This window comes from Hyla sarda, chromosome 4 (genome assembly GCF_029499605.1).
Source record: "Hyla sarda isolate aHylSar1 chromosome 4, aHylSar1.hap1, whole genome shotgun sequence".
Lineage (NCBI taxonomy): Eukaryota > Metazoa > Chordata > Amphibia > Anura > Hylidae > Hyla > Hyla sarda.
In genome coordinates, this window is record NC_079192.1 from 279,902,232 (window position 1) to 279,924,252 (window position 22,021).

At 36.7% G+C, this 22,021-nt stretch overlaps 1 protein-coding gene across 1 annotated transcript in view; it reads left to right on the forward strand.

Moving 5' to 3' along the window:
* The window catches only part of LOC130369293 (speedy protein 1-B-like), a 92,605-nt gene that overhangs the window by 55,359 nt on the left and 15,225 nt on the right, over positions 1-22,021 (forward strand). The window lies entirely within an intron of this gene.

Here is a 22,021-nt window from a genome sequence, read left to right on the forward strand (position 1 = left end):
TGTGTGTATGTAATGTATAATAAAGGGGCAGTGGCCGGTGTATGTATATGTGAATGTATGTATTATGTATGTATGTAATGTATGATATAGGGGTCAGTGGCCGGTGTATGTATATGTGAATGTATGTATGATGTATGTATGTAATGTATAATATAGGGGTCAGTGGCCGGTGTATGTATATGTGAATGTATGTATGATGTATGTATGTAATGTATAATATAGGGGGCAGTGGCCGGTGTATGTATACGTGAATGTATGTATTATGTGTGTATGTAATGTATAATATAGGGGTCAGTGGCCGGTGTATGTATATGTGAATGTATGTATGTAATGTATAATATAGGGGTCAGTGGCCGGTGTATGTATATGTGAATGTATGTATGATGTGTGTATGTAATGTATAATATAGGGGTCAGTGGCCGGTGTATGTATATGTGAATGTATGTATTATGTGTGTATGTAATGTATAATATAGGGGGCAGTGGCCGGTGTATGTATATGTGAATGTATGTATGATGTATGTATGTAATGTATAATATAGGGGGCAGTGGCCGGTGTATGTATATGTGAATGTATGTATGATGTATGTATGTAATGTATGATATAGGGGTCAGTGGCCGGTGTATGTATCTATGAATGTATGTATTATGTGTGTATGTAATGTATAATATAGGGGTCAGTGGCCGGTGTATGTATATGTGAATGTATGTATGTAATGTATAATATAGGGGTCAGTGGCCGGTGTATGTATATGTGAATGTATGTATGATGTGTGTATGTAATGTATAATATAGGGGTCAGTGGCCGGTGTATGTATATGTGAATGTATGTATGATGTGTGTATGTAATGTATAATATAGGGGTCAGTGGCCGGTGTATGTATATGTGAATGTATGTATTATGTGTGTATGTAATGTATAATATAGGGGTCAGTGGCCGGTGTATGTATATGTGAATGTATGTATGATGTATGTATGTAATGTATAATATAGGGGTCAGTGGCCAGTGTATGTATATGTGAATGTATGTATGATGTATGTATGTAATGTATAATATAGGGGGCAGTGGCCGGTGTATGTATATGTGAATGTATGTATGATGTGTGTATGTAATGTATAATATAGGGGGCAGTGGCCTGTGTATGTATATGTGAATGTATGTATGATGTGTGTATGTAATGTATAATATAGGGGTCAGTGGCCGGTGTATGTATATGTGAATGTATGTATGTAATGTATAATATAGGGGGCAGTGGCCGGTGTATGTATATGTGAATGTATGTATGATGTGTGTGTGTAATGTATAATATAGGGGGCAGTGGCCGGTGTATGTATATGTGAATGTATGTATTATGTGTGTATGTAATGTATAATATAGGGGGCAGTGGCCGGTGTATGTATATGTGAATGTATGTATGATGTGTGTATGTAATGTATAATATAGGGGTCAGTGGCCGGTGTATGTATATGTGAATGTATGTATGATGTGTGTATGTAATGTATAATATAGGGGTCAGTGGCCGGTGTATGTATATGTGAATGTATGTATGTATGTAATGTATGATATAGGGGGTCAGTGGCCGGTGTATGTATATGTGAATGTATGTATTATGTATGTATGTAATGTATAATATAGGGGGCAGTGGCCGGTGTATGTATAATGTGAATGTATGTATGATGTGTGTATGTAATGTATGATATAGGGGTCAGTGGCCGGTGTATGTATATGTGAATGTATGTATGATGTATGTATGTAATGTATAATATAGGGGTCAGTGGCCGGTGTATGTATATGTGAATGTATGTATGATGTATGTATGTAATGTATGATATAGGGGTCAGTGGCCGGTGTATGTATATGTGAATGTATGTATTATGTGTGTATGTAATGTATAATAAAGGGGCAGTGGCCGGTGTATGTATATGTGAATGTATGTATTATGTATGTATGTAATGTATGATATAGGGGTCAGTGGCCGGTGTATGTATATGTGAATGTATGTATGATGTATGTATGTAATGTATAATATAGGGGTCAGTGGCCGGTGTATGTATATGTGAATGTATGTATGATGTATGTATGTAATGTATAATATAGGGGGCAGTGGCCGGTGTATGTATATGTGAATGTATGTATGATGTATGTATGTAATGTATGATATAGGGGTCAGTGGCCGGTGTATGTATATATGAATGTATGTATTATGTGTGTATGTAATGTATAATATAGGGGTCAGTGGCCGGTGTATGTATATGTGAATGTATGTATGTAATGTATAATATAGGGGTCAGTGGCCGGTGTATGTATATGTGAATGTATGTATGATGTGTGTATGTAATGTATAATATAGGGGTCAGTGGCCGGTGTATGTATATGTGAATGTATGTATGATGTGTGTATGTAATGTATAATATAGGGGTCAGTGGCCGGTGTATGTATATGTGAATGTATGTATTATGTGTGTATGTAATGTATAATATAGGGGTCAGTGGCCGGTGTATGTATATGTGAATGGATGTATGTATGTAATGTATAATATAGGGGTCAGTGGCCGGTGTATGTATATGTGAATGTATGTATGATGTATGTATGTAATGTATAATATAGGGGGCAGTGGCCGGTGTATGTATATGTGAATGTATGTATGATGTGTGTATGTAATGTATAATATAGGGGGCAGTGGCCTGTGTATGTATATGTGAATGTATGTATGATGTGTGTATGTAATGTATAATATAGGGGTCAGTGGCCGGTGTATGTATATGTGAATGTATGTATGTAATGTATAATATAGGGGGCAGTGGCCGGTGTATGTATATGTGAATGTATGTATGATGTGTGTATGTAATGTATAATATAGGGGGCCGTGGCCGGTGTATGTATATGTGAATGTATGTATTATGTGTGTATGTAATGTATAATATAGGGGGCAGTGGCCGGTGTATGTATATGTGAATGTATGTATGATGTGTGTATGTAATGTATAATATAGGGGTCAGTGGCCGGTGTATGTATATGTGAATGTATGTATGATGTGTGTATGTAATGTATAATATAGGGGTCAGTGGCCGGTGTATGTATATGTGAATGTATGTATGTAATGTATGATATAGGGGGTCAGTGGCCGGTGTATGTATATGTGAATGTATGTATTATGTATGTATGTAATGTATAATATAGGGGGCAGTGGCCGGTGTATGTATAATGTGAATGTATGTATGATGTGTGTATGTAATGTATGATATAGGGGTCAGTGGCCGGTGTATGTATATGTGAATGTATGTATGATGTATGTATGTAATGTATAATATAGGGGTCAGTGGCCGGTGTATGTATATGTGAATGTATGTATGATGTATGTATGTAATGTATGATATAGGGGTCAGTGGCCGGTGTATGTATATGTGAATGTATGTATTATGTGTGTATGTAATGTATAATAAAGGGGCAGTGGCCGGTGTATGTATATGTGAATGTATGTATGATGTGTGTATGTAATGTATAATATAGGGGGCAGTGGCCGGTGTATGCATATGTGAATGTATGTATGATGTGTGTATGTAATGTATAATATAGGGGGCAGTGGCCGGTGTATGTACATGTGAATGTATGTATGATGTGTGTATGTAATGTGTAATATAGGGGGCAGTGGCCGGTGTATGTATATGTGAATGTATGTATGATGTATGTATGTAATGTATAATATAGGGGGCAGTGGCCGGTATATGTATATGTGAATGTATGTATGATGTGTGTATGTAATGTATAATATAGGGGGCAGTGGCCGGTGTATGTATATGTGAATGTATGTATGTATGATGTGCGTATGTAATGTATAATATAGGGGTCAGTGGCCGTTGTATGTATGATGTATGTATGTAATGTATAATATAGGGGTCAGTGGCCGGTGTATGTATATGTGAATGTATGTATGTAATGTATGATAGTGTATGTAATGTATAATATAGGGGGCAGTGGCCGGTGTATGTATAATGTGAATGTATGTATGATGTGTGTATGTAATGTATGATATAGGGGTCAGTGGCCGGTGTATGTATATGTGAATGTATGTATGATGTATGTATGTAATGTATAATATAGGGGTCAGTGGCCGGTGTATGTATATGTGAATGTATGTATGATGTATGTATGTAATGTATGATATAGGGGTCAGTGGCCGGTGTATGTATATGTGAATGTATGTATTATGTGTGTATGTAATGTATAATAAAGGGGCAGTGGCCGGTGTATGTATATGTGAATGTATGTATGATGTATGTATGTAATGTATAATATAGGGGTCAGTGGCCGGTGTATGTATATGTGAATGTATGTATTATGTGTGTATGTAATGTATAATATAGGGGGCAGTGGCCGGTGTATGTATATGTGAATGTATGTATGATGTATGTATGTAATGTATAATATAGGGGGCAGTGGCCGGTGTATGTATACGTGAATGTATGTATTATGTGTGTATGTAATGTATAATATAGGGGTCAGTGGCCGGTGTATGTATATGTGAATGTATGTATGTAATGTATAATATAGGGGTCAGTGGCCGGTGTATGTATATGTGAATGTATGTATGATGTGTGTATGTAATGTATAATATAGGGGTCAGTGGCCGGTGTATGTATATGTGAATGTATGTATTATGTGTGTATGTAATGTATAATATAGGGGGCAGTGGCCGGTGTATGTATATGTGAATGTATGTATGATGTATGTATGTAATGTATAATATAGGGGGCAGTGGCCGGTGTATGTATATGTGAATGTATGTATGATGTATGTATGTAATGTATGATATAGGGGTCAGTGGCCGGTGTATGTATCTATGAATGTATGTATTATGTGTGTATGTAATGTATAATATAGGGGTCAGTGGCCGGTGTATGTATATGTGAATGTATGTATGTAATGTATAATATAGGGGTCAGTGGCCGGTGTATGTATATGTGAATGTATGTATGATGTGTGTATGTAATGTATAATATAGGGGTCAGTGGCCGGTGTATGTATATGTGAATGTATGTATGATGTGTGTATGTAATGTATAATATAGGGGTCAGTGGCCGGTGTATGTATATGTGAATGTATGTATGATGTGTGTATGTAATGTATAATATAGGGGTCAGTGGCCGGTGTATGTATATGTGAATGTATGTATTATGTGTGTATGTAATGTATAATATAGGGGTCAGTGGCCGGTGTATGTATATGTGAATGGATGTATGTATGTAATGTATAATATAGGGGTCAGTGGCCGGTGTATGTATATGTGAATGTATGTATGATGTGTGTATGTAATGTATAATATAGGGGTCAGTGGCCGGTGTATGTATATGTGAATGTATGTATGATGTGTGTATGTAATGTATAATATAGGGGTCAGTGGCCGGTGTATGTATATGTGTATGTATGTATGATGTGTGTATGTAATGTATAATATAGGGGACAGTGGCCGGTGTATGTATATGTGTATGTATGTATGATGTGTGTATGTAATGTATAATATAGGGGGCAGTGGCCGGTGTATGTATATGTGAATGTATGTATGATGTATGTATGTAATGTATAATATAGGGGTCAGTGGCCGGTGTATGTATATGTGAATGTATGTATTATGTGTGTATGTAATGTATAAAATAGGGGGCAGTGGCCGGTGTATGTATATGTGTATGTATGTATGATGTGTGTATGTAATGTATAATATAGGGGACAGTGGCCGGTGTATGTATATGTGTATGTATGTATGATGTGTGTATGTAATGTATAATATAGGGGGCAGTGGCCGGTGTATGTATATGTGAATGTATGTATGATGTGTGTATGTAATGTATAATATAGGGGGCCGTGGCCGGTGTATGTATATGTGAATGTATGTATTATGTGTGTATGTAATGTATAATATAGGGGGCAGTGGCCGGTGTATGTATATGTGAATGTATGTATGATGTGTGTATGTAATGTATAATATAGGGGTCAGTGGCCGGTGTATGTATATGTGAATGTATGTATGATGTGTGTATGTAATGTATAATATAGGGGTCAGTGGCCGGTGTATGTATATGTGAATGTATGTATGTAATGTATGATATAGGGGGTCAGTGGCCGGTGTATGTATATGTGAATGTATGTATTATGTATGTATGTAATGTATAATATAGGGGGCAGTGGCCGGTGTATGTATAATGTGAATGTATGTATGATGTGTGTATGTAATGTATAATATAGGGGGCAGTGGCCGGTGTATGTATATGTGTATGTATGTATGATGTGTGTATGTAATGTATAATATAGGGGACAGTGGCCGGTGTATGTATATGTGTATGTATGTATGATGTGTGTATGTAATGTATAATATAGGGGGCAGTGGCCGGTGTATGTATATGTGAATGTATGTATGATGTGTGTATGTAATGTATAATATAGGGGACAGTGGCCGGTGTATGTATATGTGTATGTATGTATGATGTGTGTATGTAATGTATAATATAGGGGTCAGTGGCCGGTGTATGTATATGTGTATGTATGTATGATGTGTGTATGTAATGTATAATATAGGGGACAGTGGCCGGTGTATGTATATGTGTATGTATGTATGATGTGTGTATGTAATGTATAATATAGGGGGCAGTGGCCGGTGTATGTATATGTGAATGTATGTATGATGTGTGTATGTAATGTATAATATAGGGGTCAGTGGCCGGTGTATGTATATGTGAATGTATGTATGATGTATGTATGTAATGTATAATATAGGGGGCAGTGGCCGGTGTATGTATATGTGAATGTATGTATGTAATGTATAATATAGGGGGCAGTGGCCGGTGTATGTATATGTGAATGTATGTATAATGTATGTAATGTATAATATAGGGGGCAGTGGCCGGTGTATGTATATGTGAATGTATGTATGTAATGTATTATATAGGGGGCAGTGGCGGGTGTATGTATATGTAAATGTATGTATGATGTATGTATGTAATGTATAATATAGGGGGCAGTGGCCTGTGTATGGATATGTGTATGCATGTATGTTTTGTACAGGGGCGGACTGATAAGTGCCGCCGCCAGTTGTGCCATCTAATTTTATTAATTTTTAGTGACTTCTGGCCACCCGCACTAAATTGCACCCCCAGAATCCCGCCCCCTTCATACTCGCCCGACGACCAAGAGCCCCACGGATGTATGCAAACACCCCCGAACCAAAACTACAACTTCCAGCATGTTGCACCATAACCTAAACTGTAGAACTATAAAGTGTAACATGCTGGGAGTTGTAGTTTTGGTTCGGGGCAGCTGCAGAGCCATAGGCTGCATCAGGGCATGCTGGGAGTTGTAGTTACTAACTGTAATTCCCAGTATTCCTTGACACAGCCTATGGCTCTGCAGCTGACACGAACCAAAACTACAACTCCCAGCATGTTCCACAATAACCTTAACTGTACTACTATACAGTGCAACATGCTGCAACACCCACACAACCATAGGCTGTATCAGGGCATGCTGGGAGTTGTAGTTATCTACTAACTAAATGCAACTTCCAGCATTTTCTGACACAAAATGCACCGAATAAGAACACAGAACACCCCCAGTAACACATAAGTCGCTATTGAGACTGAAAAATAGTGATTAAAATATTTTAAAAAGTGAGTATATATGTGAATAAGCCCCTTTCCTAATAAAAGTCCCGATAAAAACTACAGATCATGTCACACAAGATTACCCTCATCCCTGTATATGGAAAAATTGGAGTTATAGGGGTCTCGTGGGGGGGGGGCTAGCTACAGCTCTCCCGCCGCTAATATCCTGGCATGCTGCGATCACCGTGGCCGCTATTAAACCATTAGATCAGCGCTGTCTAAGTTGACAGCAGTGTCTAAAGGGATCTTATATCCATCCCTGGTGGTCTAGTGGGGGGGGGGGGGGGGGGATCGTACTATTTTGATGGAAATTATTTTATCTACCAGGACAAGTGGATTTTCTTGAGGGTCAAGTAGATTGTGTTACGCTTTAGTGCCTTGGACAAGTAGTTTTTTTTTTTTTATTTCCACACCCCTGATAGATAGATAGATATGATATAGATATGAGATAGATAGATATGAGATACATATGAGATAGATAGATAGATATGAGATAGATATGAGATAGATAGATATGAGATAGATAGATAGATATGAGATAGATAGATAGATATGAGATCGATAGATATGAGATAGATAGATATGAGATAGATAGATAGATAGATATGAGATAGATATGAGATAGATAGATATGAGATAGATAGATAGATATGAGATAGATAGATAGATATGAGATAGATAGATAGATATGAGATAGATAGATAGATATGAGATAGATAGATATGAGATAGATATGAGATAGATATGAGAGAGATGATATAGATATGAGATAGATAGATAGATATGAGATAGATAGATATGAGATAGATAGATAGATATGAGATCGATAGATATGAGATAGATAGATATGAGATAGATATGAGAGAGATATGATATAGATATGAGATAGATAGATATGAGATAGATAGATAGATATGAGATAGATAGATAGATATGAGATAGATAGATATGAGATAGATAGATAGATATGAGATAGATAGATAGATATGAGATAGATAGATATGAGATCGATAGATATGAGATAGATAGATATGAGATAGATATGAGAGAGATATGATATAGATATGAGATAGATAGATAGGAGATAGATAGATAGATAGATATGAGATAGATAGATAGATATGAGATAGATAGATATGAGATAGATAGATATGAGATAGATATGAGAGAGATATGATATAGATATGAGATACATAGATAGGAGATAGATAGATAGATAGATATGAGATAGATAGATAGATAGATAGATATGAGATAGATAGATATGAGATAGATAGATATGAGATAGATAGATAGATATGAGATAGATAGATAGGAGATAGATAGATAGGAGATAGATAGATAGGAGATAGATAGGAGATAGATTGATAGATAGGAGATAGATAGTTAGATAGATAGATAGATATGAGATAGATAGATAGATAGGAGATAGATAGATAGGAGATAGATAGATAGACATGAGATAGATAGATAGGAGATAGATAGATAGTTAGATAGATAGATAGATATGAGATAGATAGATAGTTAGATAGATAGTTAGATAGGAGATAGATAGATAGATAGGAGATAGATAGATAGTTAGATAGATAGATAGATAGATAGATAGTTAGATAGGAGATAGATAGATAGGAGATAGATAGACATGAGATAGATAGATAGATAGGAGATAGATAGATAGATAGATAGTTAGATAGATAGATATGAGATAGATAGATAGGAGATAGATAGATAGGAGATAGATAGATAGATAGATAGATAGTTAGATAGATAGTTAGATAGGAGATAGATAGATAGGAGATAGATAGATAGGAGATAGATAGATAGATAGATAGATAGTTAGATAGGAGATAGATAGATAGGAGATAGATAGATAGACATGAGATAGATAGATAGATAGGAGATAGATAGATAGTTAGATAGATAGATAGATAGATAGATATGAGATAGATAGATAGGAGATAGATAGATAGTTAGATAGATAGATAGATAGGAGATAGATAGATAGATAGTTAGATAGATAGATAGATATGAGATAGATAGATAGGAGATAGATAGATAGTTAGATAGATAGATAGTTAGATAGGAGATAGATAGATAGGAGATAGATAGATAGGAGATAGATAGATAGGAGATAGATAGATAGTTAGATAGATAGTTAGATAGATAGATAGATAGATAGATAGGAGATAGATAGATAGACAGACAGACAGATAGATAGATAGATATGATATAGATAGATATGAGATAGATAGATATGAGATAGATAGATAGATAGATAGATAGATAAAGGTCTCTGACTGTGTGGGCATGCTGTGAGTTGTAGTTTTACACAAGCTGGAGGCGCCCTGGTTCAGAAACAATGAGATGGAGGTAAATGGACACTATCTCATTGCTTCTTAATCCGGTTCCCTCAGCTGTTGCACAACTACAACTGCCAGCATGCCCACTCAGCCAAAGGCATGCAGGGAGTTGTAGTTCTACAGTTTTGCAACAGCTGAAGGCACCCTAGTTCAGAAACAATGATTTGGAAGTAAATAGACAGCATGAGATAGTGTATTTTTTTCTCCCATTAATCCCAACCTGCACCCCCAACAACCCTCCCCAGAAAGTTACTTAACTTTGATGAATGGGACCCAGCTGCAGGCAGTGACAGTCTTCCTCTTCCAAGATATGAGCTGGTGGCAACGTCTGTGGTGAGGTAGTACTACACAAACCATGTGCTCCTGCTCCACCAATAGTGTGAGGGAAAGAGAGGGTCAAGTAGATTGTGTTACGCTTTAGTGCCTTGGACAAGTAGTTTTTTTTTTTTATTTCCACACCCCTGATAGATAGATAGATATGATATAGATATGAGATAGATAGATATGAGATAGATATGAGATAGATAGATAGATATGAGATAGATATGAGATAGATAGATATGAGATAGAGAGATAGATAGATAGATATGAGATAGATAGATAGATATGAGATCGATAGATATGAGATAGATAGATATGAGATAGATAGATAGATATGAGATAGATATGAGATAGATAGATATGAGATAGATATGAGAGAGATGATATAGATATGAGATAGATAGATAGATATGAGATAGATAGATAGGAGATAGATAGATAGGAGATAGATAGATAGGAGATAGATAGGAGATAGATTGATAGATAGGAGATAGATAGTTAGATAGATAGATAGATATGAGATAGATAGATAGATAGGAGATAGATAGATAGGAGATAGATAGATAGACATGAGATAGATAGATAGGAGATAGATAGATAGTTAGATAGATAGATAGATATGAGATAGATAGATAGTTAGATAGATAGTTAGATAGGAGATAGATAGATAGGAGATAGATAGATAGATAGATAGATAGTTAGATAGGAGATAGATAGATAGGAGATAGATAGACATGAGATAGATAGATAGATAGGAGATAGATAGATAGATAGTTAGATAGATAGATATGAGATAGATAGATAGGAGATAGATAGATAGTTAGATAGATAGTTAGATAGGAGATAGATAGATAGGAGATAGATAGATAGGAGATAGATAGATAGATAGATAGATAGATAGTTAGATAGGAGATAGATAGATAGGAGATAGATAGATAGACATGAGATAGATAGATAGATAGGAGATAGATAGATAGTTAGATAGATAGATAGATAGATATGAGATAGATAGATAGATAGATATGAGATAGATAGATAGGAGATAGATAGATAGTTAGATAGATAGATAGATAGATAGGAGATAGATAGATAGATAGTTAGATAGATAGATATGAGATAGATAGATAGGAGATAGATAGATAGTTAGATAGATAGATAGTTAGATAGGAGATAGATAGATAGGAGATAGATAGATAGGAGATAGATAGATAGGAGATAGATAGATAGTTAGATAGATAGTTAGATAGATAGATAGATAGATAGATAGATAGATAGATAGGAGATAGATAGATAGACAGACAGACAGATAGATAGATAGATATGATATAGATAGATATGAGATAGATAGATATGAGATAGATAGATAGATAGATAGATAAAGGTCTCTGACTGTGTGGGCATGCTGTGAGTTGTAGTTTTACACAAGCTGGAGGCGCCCTGGTTCAGAAACAATGAGATGGAGGTAAATGGACACTATCTCATTGCTTCTTAATCCGGTTCCCTCAGCTGTTGCACAACTACAACTGCCAGCATGCCCACTCAGCCAAAGGCATGCAGGGAGTTGTAGTTCTACAGTTTTGCAACAGCTGAAGGCACCCTAGTTCAGAAACAATGAGATGGAAGTAAATAGACAGCATGAGATAGTGTATTTTTTTCTCCCATTAATCCCAACCTGCACCCCCAACAACCCTCCCCAGAAAGTTACTTAACTTTGATGAATGGGACCCAGCTGCAGGCAGTGACAGTCTTCCTCTTCCAAGATATGAGCTGGTGGCAACGTCTGTGGTGAGGTAGTACTACACAAACCATGTGCTCCTGCTCCACCAATAGTGTGAGGGAAAGAGAGGGTCAAGTAGATTGTGTTACGCTTTAGTGCCTTGGACAAGTAGTTTTTTTTTTTTATTTCCACACCCCTGATAGATAGATAGATATGATATAGATATGAGATAGATAGATATGAGATAGATATGAGATAGATAGATAGATATGAGATAGATATGAGATAGATAGATATGAGATAGAGAGATAGATAGATAGATATGAGATAGATAGATAGATATGAGATCGATAGATATGAGATAGATAGATATGAGATAGATAGATAGATATGAGATAGATATGAGATAGATAGATATGAGATAGATATGAGAGAGATGATATAGATATGAGATAGATAGATAGATATGAGATAGATAGATAGGAGATAGATAGATAGGAGATAGATAGATAGGAGATAGATAGGAGATAGATTGATAGATAGGAGATAGATAGTTAGATAGATAGATAGATATGAGATAGATAGATAGATAGGAGATAGATAGATAGGAGATAGATAGATAGACATGAGATAGATAGATAGGAGATAGATAGATAGTTAGATAGATAGATAGATATGAGATAGATAGATAGTTAGATAGATAGTTAGATAGGAGATAGATAGATAGGAGATAGATAGATAGATAGATAGATAGTTAGATAGGAGATAGATAGATAGGAGATAGATAGACATGAGATAGATAGATAGATAGGAGATAGATAGATAGATAGTTAGATAGATAGATATGAGATAGATAGATAGGAGATAGATAGATAGTTAGATAGATAGTTAGATAGGAGATAGATAGATAGGAGATAGATAGATAGGAGATAGATAGATAGATAGATAGATAGTTAGATAGGAGATAGATAGATAGGAGATAGATAGATAGACATGAGATAGATAGATAGATAGGAGATAGATAGATAGTTAGATAGATAGATAGATATGAGATAGATAGATAGATAGATATGAGATAGATAGATAGGAGATAGATAGATAGTTAGATAGATAGATAGATAGATAGGAGATAGATAGATAGATAGTTAGATAGATAGATAGATATGAGATAGATAGATAGGAGATAGATAGATAGTTAGATAGATAGTTAGATAGGAGATAGATAGATAGGAGATAGATAGATAGGAGATAGATAGATAGGAGATAGATAGATAGTTAGATAGATAGTTAGATAGATAGATAGATAGATAGATAGGAGATAGATAGATAGACAGACAGACAGATAGATAGATAGATATGATATAGATAGATATGAGATAGATAGATATGAGATAGATAGATAGATAGATAGATAAAGGTCTCTGACTGTGTGGGCATGCTGTGAGTTGTAGTTTTACACAAGCTGGAGGCGCCCTGGTTCAGAAACAATGAGATGGAGGTAAATGGACACTATCTCATTGCTTCTTAATCCGGTTCCCTCAGCTGTTGCACAACTACAACTGCCAGCATGCCCACTCAGCCAAAGGCATGCAGGGAGTTGTAGTTCTACAGTTTTGCAACAGCTGAAGGCACCCTAGTTCAGAAACAATGATTTGGAAGTAAATAGACAGCATGAGATAGTGTATTTTTTTCTCCCATTAATCCCAACCTGCACCCCCAACAACCCTCCCCAGAAAGTTACTTAACTTTGATGAATGGGACCCAGCTGCAGGCAGTGACAGTCTTCCTCTTCCAAGATATGAGCTGGTGGCAACGTCTGTGGTGAGGTAGTACTACACAAACCATGTGCTCCTGCTCCACCAATAGTGTGAGGGAAAGAGAGGGTCAAGTAGATTGTGTTACGCTTTAGTGCCTTGGACAAGTAGTTTTTTTTTTTTATTTCCACACCCCTGATAGATAGATAGATATGATATAGATATGAGATAGATAGATATGAGATAGATATGAGATAGATAGATAGATATGAGATAGATATGAGATAGATAGATATGAGATAGAGAGATAGATAGATAGATATGAGATAGATAGATAGATATGAGATCGATAGATATGAGATAGATAGATATGAGATAGATAGATAGATATGAGATCGATAGATATGAGATAGATAGATATGAGATAGATAGATAGATATGAGATAGATATGAGATAGATAGATATGAGATAGATAGATAGATATGAGATAGATAGATAGATATGAGATAGATAGATATGAGATAGATATGATATAGATATGAGATAGATAGATAGATATGAGATAGATAGATATGAGATAGATAGATAGATATGAGATCGATAGATATGAGATAGATAGATATGAGATAGATATGAGAGAGATATGATATAGATATGAGATAGATAGATATGAGATAGATAGATAGATATGAGATAGATAGATAGATATGAGATAGATAGATAGATAGATATGAGATAGATAGATATGAGATAGATAGATAGATAGATAGATATGAGATAGATAGATAGATATGAGATAGATAGATATGAGATCGATAGATATGAGATAGATAGATATGAGATAGATATGAGAGAGATATGATATAGATATGAGATAGATAGATAGGAGATAGATAGATAGATAGATAGATAGGAGATAGATAGATAGATAGATATGAGATAGATAGATAGATAGATATGAGATAGATAGATATGAGATAGATAGATATGAGATAGATAGATATGAGATAGATAGATAGGAGATAGATAGATAGGAGATAGATAGATAGGAGATAGATAGATAGGAGATAGATAGGAGATAGATTGATAGATAGGAGATAGATAGTTAGATAGATAGATAGATAGATAGATAGGAGATAGATAGATAGATAGATAGGAGATAGATAGATAGGAGATAGATAGATAGACATGAGATAGATAGATAGGAGATAGATAGATAGATAGGAGATAGATAGATAGGAGATAGATAGATAGACATGAGATAGATAGATAGGAGATAGATAGATAGATAGTTAGATAGATAGATATGAGATAGATAGATAGATAGATAGATAGTTAGATAGATAGTTAGATAGATAGTTAGATAGATAGTTAGATAGGAGATAGATAGATAGGAGATAGATAGATAGTTAGATAGATAGATAGATAGATAGATAGATAGGAGATAGATAGACATGAGATAGATAGATAGATAGATAGGAGATAGATAGATAGATATATAGATAGTTAGATAGATAGATATGAGATAGATAGATAGGAGATAGATAGATAGGAGATAGATAGATAGATAGATAGTTAGATAGGAGATAGATAGATAGGAGATAGATAGATAGACATGAGATAGATAGATAGATAGGAGATAGATAGATAGTTAGATAGATAGATAGATAGATATGAGATAGATAGATAGGAGATAGATAGATAGTTAGATAGATAGATAGATAGTTAGATAGATAGATAGATATGAGATAGATAGATAGGAGATAGATAGATAGTTAGATAGATAGATAGTTAGATAGGAGATAGATAGATAGGAGATAGATAGATAGTTAGATAGATAGATAGTTAGATAGATAGATAGATAGATAGGAGATAGATAGATAGACAGACAGACAGATAGATAGATAGATAGATAGATATGAGATAGATAGATATGAGATAGATAGATATGAGATAGATAGATAGATAGATAAAGGTCTCTGACTGTGTGGGCATGCTGTGAGTTGTAGTTTTACACAAGCTGGAGGCGCCCTGGTTCAGAAACAATGAGATGGAGGTAAATGGACACTATCTCATTGCTTCTTAATCCGGTTCCCTCAGCTGTTGCACAACTACAACTGCCAGCATGCCCACTCAGCCAAAGGCATGCAGGGAGTTGTAGTTCTACAGTTTTGCAACAGCTGAAGGCACCCTAGTTCAGAAACAATGATTTGGAAGTAAATAGACAGCATGAGATAGTGTATTTTTTTCTCCCATTAATCCCAACCTGCACCCCCAACAACCCTCCCCAGAAAGTTACTTAACTTTGATGAATGGGACCCAGCTGCAGGCAGTGACAGTCTTCCTCTTCCAAGATATGAGCTGGTGGCAACGTCTGTGGTGAGGTAGTACTACACAAACCATGTGCTCCTGCTCCACCAATAGTGTGAGGGAAAGAGAGGGAAGGGGGAGGGGCGTCCCTCTCGCCTCCTCTGCTCTTCTCTTCCCAGGCAGACAGCGCGGCCCCTGCGTTCATTTTACAGGGCCCGCATGCGCAGATGTACAGATGTGCCCTCTCTGTGGCTCAGGCAGCACCCGGACATAAGTCTGCTCCTGGGCTGCTTTACCTGGGGTTTCCTGCTTCAGTGCTTGGCTGCTGCAGGGGGTGCAGCTGGGGTCCGGGCCCTCTGGCAGGCAGCCCGGGCCCCTTACTGCTGTACTGGCTATACCCCCCTGATGGCGGCCCTGTATACTGTACTGCCATCTATCTCTACTACCTGTATCATACTGCCACCTACCTGTCAGGATTATATTGATTTTCTCAGTTTTAATGAGAAGAGTTTATGCAGCACTTTTATACTTGACTAGTGGAAACTGCACTGGCTAAAGAAAAAGTAAATAAAAATGCTGCCACAAAAACTGCAGTGTTTTTCTAAAAGCACTATGGGGGAGATATATCAAAACCTGTGCAGAGGAAAACTTGCCCAGTTGCCCATAGCAACCAATCAGATTGCTTCTTTCATTTTTCACAGGCCTTCCTATAAATGAAAGAAGCAATCTGACTGGTTGCTATGGGCAACTGGGCAAGTTTTCCTCTGCACAGGTTTTAATAAATCTCCCCCTATGTGACCCTAGCAAGTTTTCACTATGTGAAATTATGCCTCACAGTATGATCTAAGCCAGTGGTCCCCAAACTGTGGCCCTCCAGATGTTGCAAAACTACAACTCCCAGCATGCCTGGACAGCCAACGGCTGTCCAGGCATGCTGGGAATTGTAGTTTTGCAACATCTGGAGGGCCACAGTTTGGGGACCACTGATCTAAGCTGTGGTAAGGGTATGCTTGGAGTTATTATTTCACTATTTTATTTCATATAATAACTTCAGAACTTCTAAGTGACTACAGCACTGATTGGACAGTCAGGCAGAATACATAATAATATTAGTGACGTCTTCTCTGTTGTCTTTCCTTTTCTTCTCCTTCTTGTACAGATCACCAGGACATTTTTAGCTACAATTTCCCTCTACAGAGTTTTACACCCAGTTATCGGCTCCATGCTTTGTCAACAAATCCTGATCCTCTATATGAAGACAATAATTAATGTAACCCTGCCAAAAACCGTGCTCCCTGAATAAAACCATGCTAGGGACTGTGCCCCCTGAATATAAACCTGCCAGACACTGTGGCACCTCAATATAACACTGACACACGCAGTACCCTCTGAAGAAAATACTGCCACATACTTTAGTCCTGTGCCATCCAAGAAATTCTTTAATATACACCATATTCCTGAAATTCAATACACCCTGTGCTCCCTGAAATCCATTGTAATACATTGTGTCACTGTGCCCCACAAATAAATTAATTTTACACTGTGCCGCATAAATTGTATACTCTGTCCCCATCAATAAACTATATACTGTGCCACCATTAGTTAAATATATACTTTGTCACAATTAATGAAATATATACCGTGCCTCCATTAATAATATACTGTACCTTCATTAATTCCTTATATACCGTGCCTCCATTAATAATATACTGTACCTTCATTAATTCCTTATATACCATGCCTCCATTTCTCCATTAATTCTGTATATACTCTTCCATCAATTTCCTATATACTGTGCCTGCATTAGTGTTGAGCGGCATAGGCCATATTCGAATTTGCGAATATTCGTGAATATATGGACGAATATTCATCATATATTCGCTAAATTCGCATATTCGTAATATTCTCGTTCTATTTTCGCATATGCGAAAATTAACATATGCGAAAATTAGCATATAAAAAAATTTGCATAAGCGAAAATTAGCATATGCACGCCAGTCTCACACAGTAGTATTAGAGCCTTCTTTACACCACACAAGCTGGAAGCAGAGAGGGGCGATCACTGTGATGTGTACTGTGAAAAAAAAACAAAAAACGAATATTCGTAATTATGAATATATAGTGCTATATTCGCGAATAAAATTCGCATTGCGAATATTCGTGAGCAACACTATTCCCTATATACTGTGCCTTATTATATTGTCTATATATACTGTTCCTCTTTAAATTCCCTATATATTGTGCTACCATACACACACAATAAATATACATATATATATATATATATATATATATATATATATATATATATATATACATACACACACATACTGTGACAAACCTAGAGGTTACTCACTTGCAGATTGACATCCCCAGCTTCTGAGATGGTAGAAATACCACAAATTGCAGTCAGCCAACCTTATTCTTCATCCACAAAAGCAAACATTGGTAACCATTTGGTCATTAGACAAAAAAAAACACAACCCAACCTCCTGTTCCTGTTTTGGGATTTTAGACCCAACCTTAACAGGAGAAATGCCATGCCACTCCAGCAGCCATACTGTCACTAATAATATACAGGCAAATACAAGCACATATAAAGACAAGCAGCTACGGAACATAGTTTTTAATACTGGTACAGACTGTGGGCAGAGCCTTCCCCTGCTTCTAGTTCTCCTGTGTCTCATGTGGAGAGAAGAAGAGAAATAACACTCTATGACAGGGTCAGCCAAGTGGTACCCTTTCCTGCTGGGAGGGTACAGCGCCCTGAATATAATTGACCTACAAGTTCCCATTAGTGTAATGGACAGCGTGGAGGCCCATTCTGGATGCGGAGCCTGTAGCTGGAACACCAAGATCTCCAATGATAATCTAGCCCTAGGAGTTACCCCACTTGGGGGTGACACATGATGCAGTCCCCACAATACCCCCCCCCCCCCCCCACCACCACCACCTCCCCTAGCAATGATACTGTGAGAAAGACAGCAGAAGAGGAGCTGAAGAAAATTTCTTGTTGATATTAGAAGAAAAATAAGCAGACTGTTTCAAGATGACAGGAACGCAGCAGATAACCACTCATTACAACCACGGTATGCGGAATATCATCTCTGAACACATAATTCCAACCTTGACGCAAATAGGCTTTAGGATCAGACCACACTGGGTGCCAAGCTTGTCAGCTAAGGGCAGGAAACTGAGCTACAATCCTCACAGACTCACCAAAATTGGAGGATGGAAGACTGACAGAATGTTGTCTGTTGTCAGATAGCATGGTCAGAATTTGGTATAAACATGACAGCATGGATCCATTCTGCCTTGTGTAATTGATTTAGGTTGGTGGTCTGGGTTGTGTGGGGCACCTTTTCTTGGCACACTTTGGTCCCCTTTGTACCAGTTGAGCTTTTAAACATGACAGCCTACCTTAATATTATTGCTGACCCTGTCCATCCCTTTATGACCACAGTGTACCTATCTTCTTTTTTTGTATAACTGTTTATTAAAGGATTTTGTATCTTAATACAGAAGAAAAATACAACATGTGTACAGTGAGCATGAGTACTTTGCAATATATAAAGCAAAATTTGCAACTTTATATATATAAAGGAGAAACACTGTAGAGATGAAGTAGGAGGAGAGAAAGTGGCAGAAAGTAAAATTAAAAAATAAATAATGATGAAATAAATTAAAATAAATAAAAGAAAGAATATAAAATACATGTAGGAACACCTCATCTACCCCGAACGCGTTTTCGCTGTTCGCTTCGTCTGGGAACTATTAACCCTTTAGCCGCGCGCTCAAACTGAGCCACGCGGCTAAAAGTTAAAGTAAAAAGTGTCGGTTAGCTCAGGGAGCTGTTCGGGATCGCCGCGGTGAAATCGCGGCATCACGAACAGCTGTACTACAGGAGGAAGGTCTCTTACCTTGCTTCCTGAAGTCCGATCGCCGATTGAATGCTTCAAGCCTGAGATCCAGGCTTGAGCAATCAATCGCCGAAAACCCTGATCAATGCATCCCTATGGAGATGCATTGAACACTGTTAAAGATCAGTAAATGCAAAGTTATAGCCCCCTATAGGAGCTATGGGGCCTATAATATTGCAAAAGAAAAGTGTAAAAAAAAATCATTAACCCTTTGAATTATCCCTTCCCCTAATAAAAGTTTGAATCACCCGGCATTTTCAATAATAAAAAATAACTGTGTAAATAAAAACAAAAATAAACATATGTGGTATCGCCACGTACGTAAATGTCTGAATAAAAAAAATATACCGCTAATTGAACCGCATGGTCAATGGCGTACGCGCAAAAAATTCCAAAGTCCAAAATAGCGTATTTTTGGTCACTTTTGATATCATGAAAAGATGAATAAAAAGCGATCAAAAAGTCAGATCAATGCAAATATGGTACCGACAAAAACGCCCTGAACACGGAAAAATAAAAAAGTTATAGGGGTCAGAAGATGACAATTTAAATTTTCCTGCATGTAGTTGTGATTTTTTTCTGAAGTAATACAAAATCAAACCTATACAAGTAGGGTATCATTTTAACCATATGGACCTAGAGATAAAGATAAGGTGTCATTTTTACCGAAAAATGGACTGCGTAGAAACGGAAGCCCCAAAAGTTACAAATGGCTGTATGTTTTCAATTTTGTCACACAATGATTTTTTTTCCCGTTTCGCCGTAGATTTTTGGGGTAAAATGACTGATATCATTACAAAGTAGAATTGGTGGCGTAAAAAATAAGCCCTAAAACAGATTTTAGGTGCAAAATTTAAAGAGTTATGATTTTTTAAAGGTAAGGAGGAAAAAACGAAAGAGCAAAAAACGAAAAACTCCCGGTCCTTAAGGGGTTAATATATAAGGGGCTGCAGCCACTAAATTCACTCTCTTAGTTCCGGATTATCAAGCAAGCACAACATCTCAGCATCAGCATCAATTCAAGCTAGGCCTGAAGGCTAACATCCCGCAGCCACAAAACGTGCGTTACCAAGGCTCAAACTACTGAATTCTGTGTGACTACTATCAGCTCAAATATTCTAAAATAGTAGCACAGTGGCTAGCATCAAAAGATCATTGCTTCCAAGTCCCATCAGCATCAAAAGATCATTGCTTCCAAGTCCCATCAGCATCAAAAGATCATTGCTTCCAAGTCCATCAGCATCAAAAGATCATTGCTTCCAAGTCCCATCAAACCTGTGAGGAACCTGTATCCCCGTTCACTCTTGAAAAGACTGTTATGTTCAATACTGTTGCATAAAATCTTCGAAGTTTCATCAGTTTACTTCATAAAATCTGCTGTGGACATTCCGTTTTTTTTCCCTGCCGTTTGTGGGACGGTTTGCAGTAGGAACATTACTATTGAGGAAACTACAGCCTGGCGTCACGACACTCAATTGTTAATACCACCAGACCCAACACTATTACTGCAACACCCTAGACACCATTACGCTCCCAGCACCACATTTACATTATCTTATTTAAAAAAAAGTGTGTGTGTGTGTGGGGGGTTGGGGGGCAGTGTGATTCACACTTTTATTAGGGGAAGGGCTTATTCACATTTATAATTATTTTTAATTTTTATTATTCATTTTTACACTTTTTTGTTTGTTCCCATAGAGGACTATAACATGCAATCACTGGATCGCTAACAAAGTTCAATGCTGTGAACGGCTTTAGGTCCCACGATCAACTTTGATTTCGGGATCTAAAGGGTTCATAGGCGTAATAGGGATATTATCTGGCCCAAGGCTGAAGATTCCCCCCATGGTATGGAGTGGGATGTCATCACAATCTCGCTCCAATGCTGGTTACTCCTTCCCAGGACATCCCCATATGACCTATAGCGGGAATGTGTAAAACTATATAGATTTTCCCATCCCAAGTAAGAAATGCTACTTCTAGTTT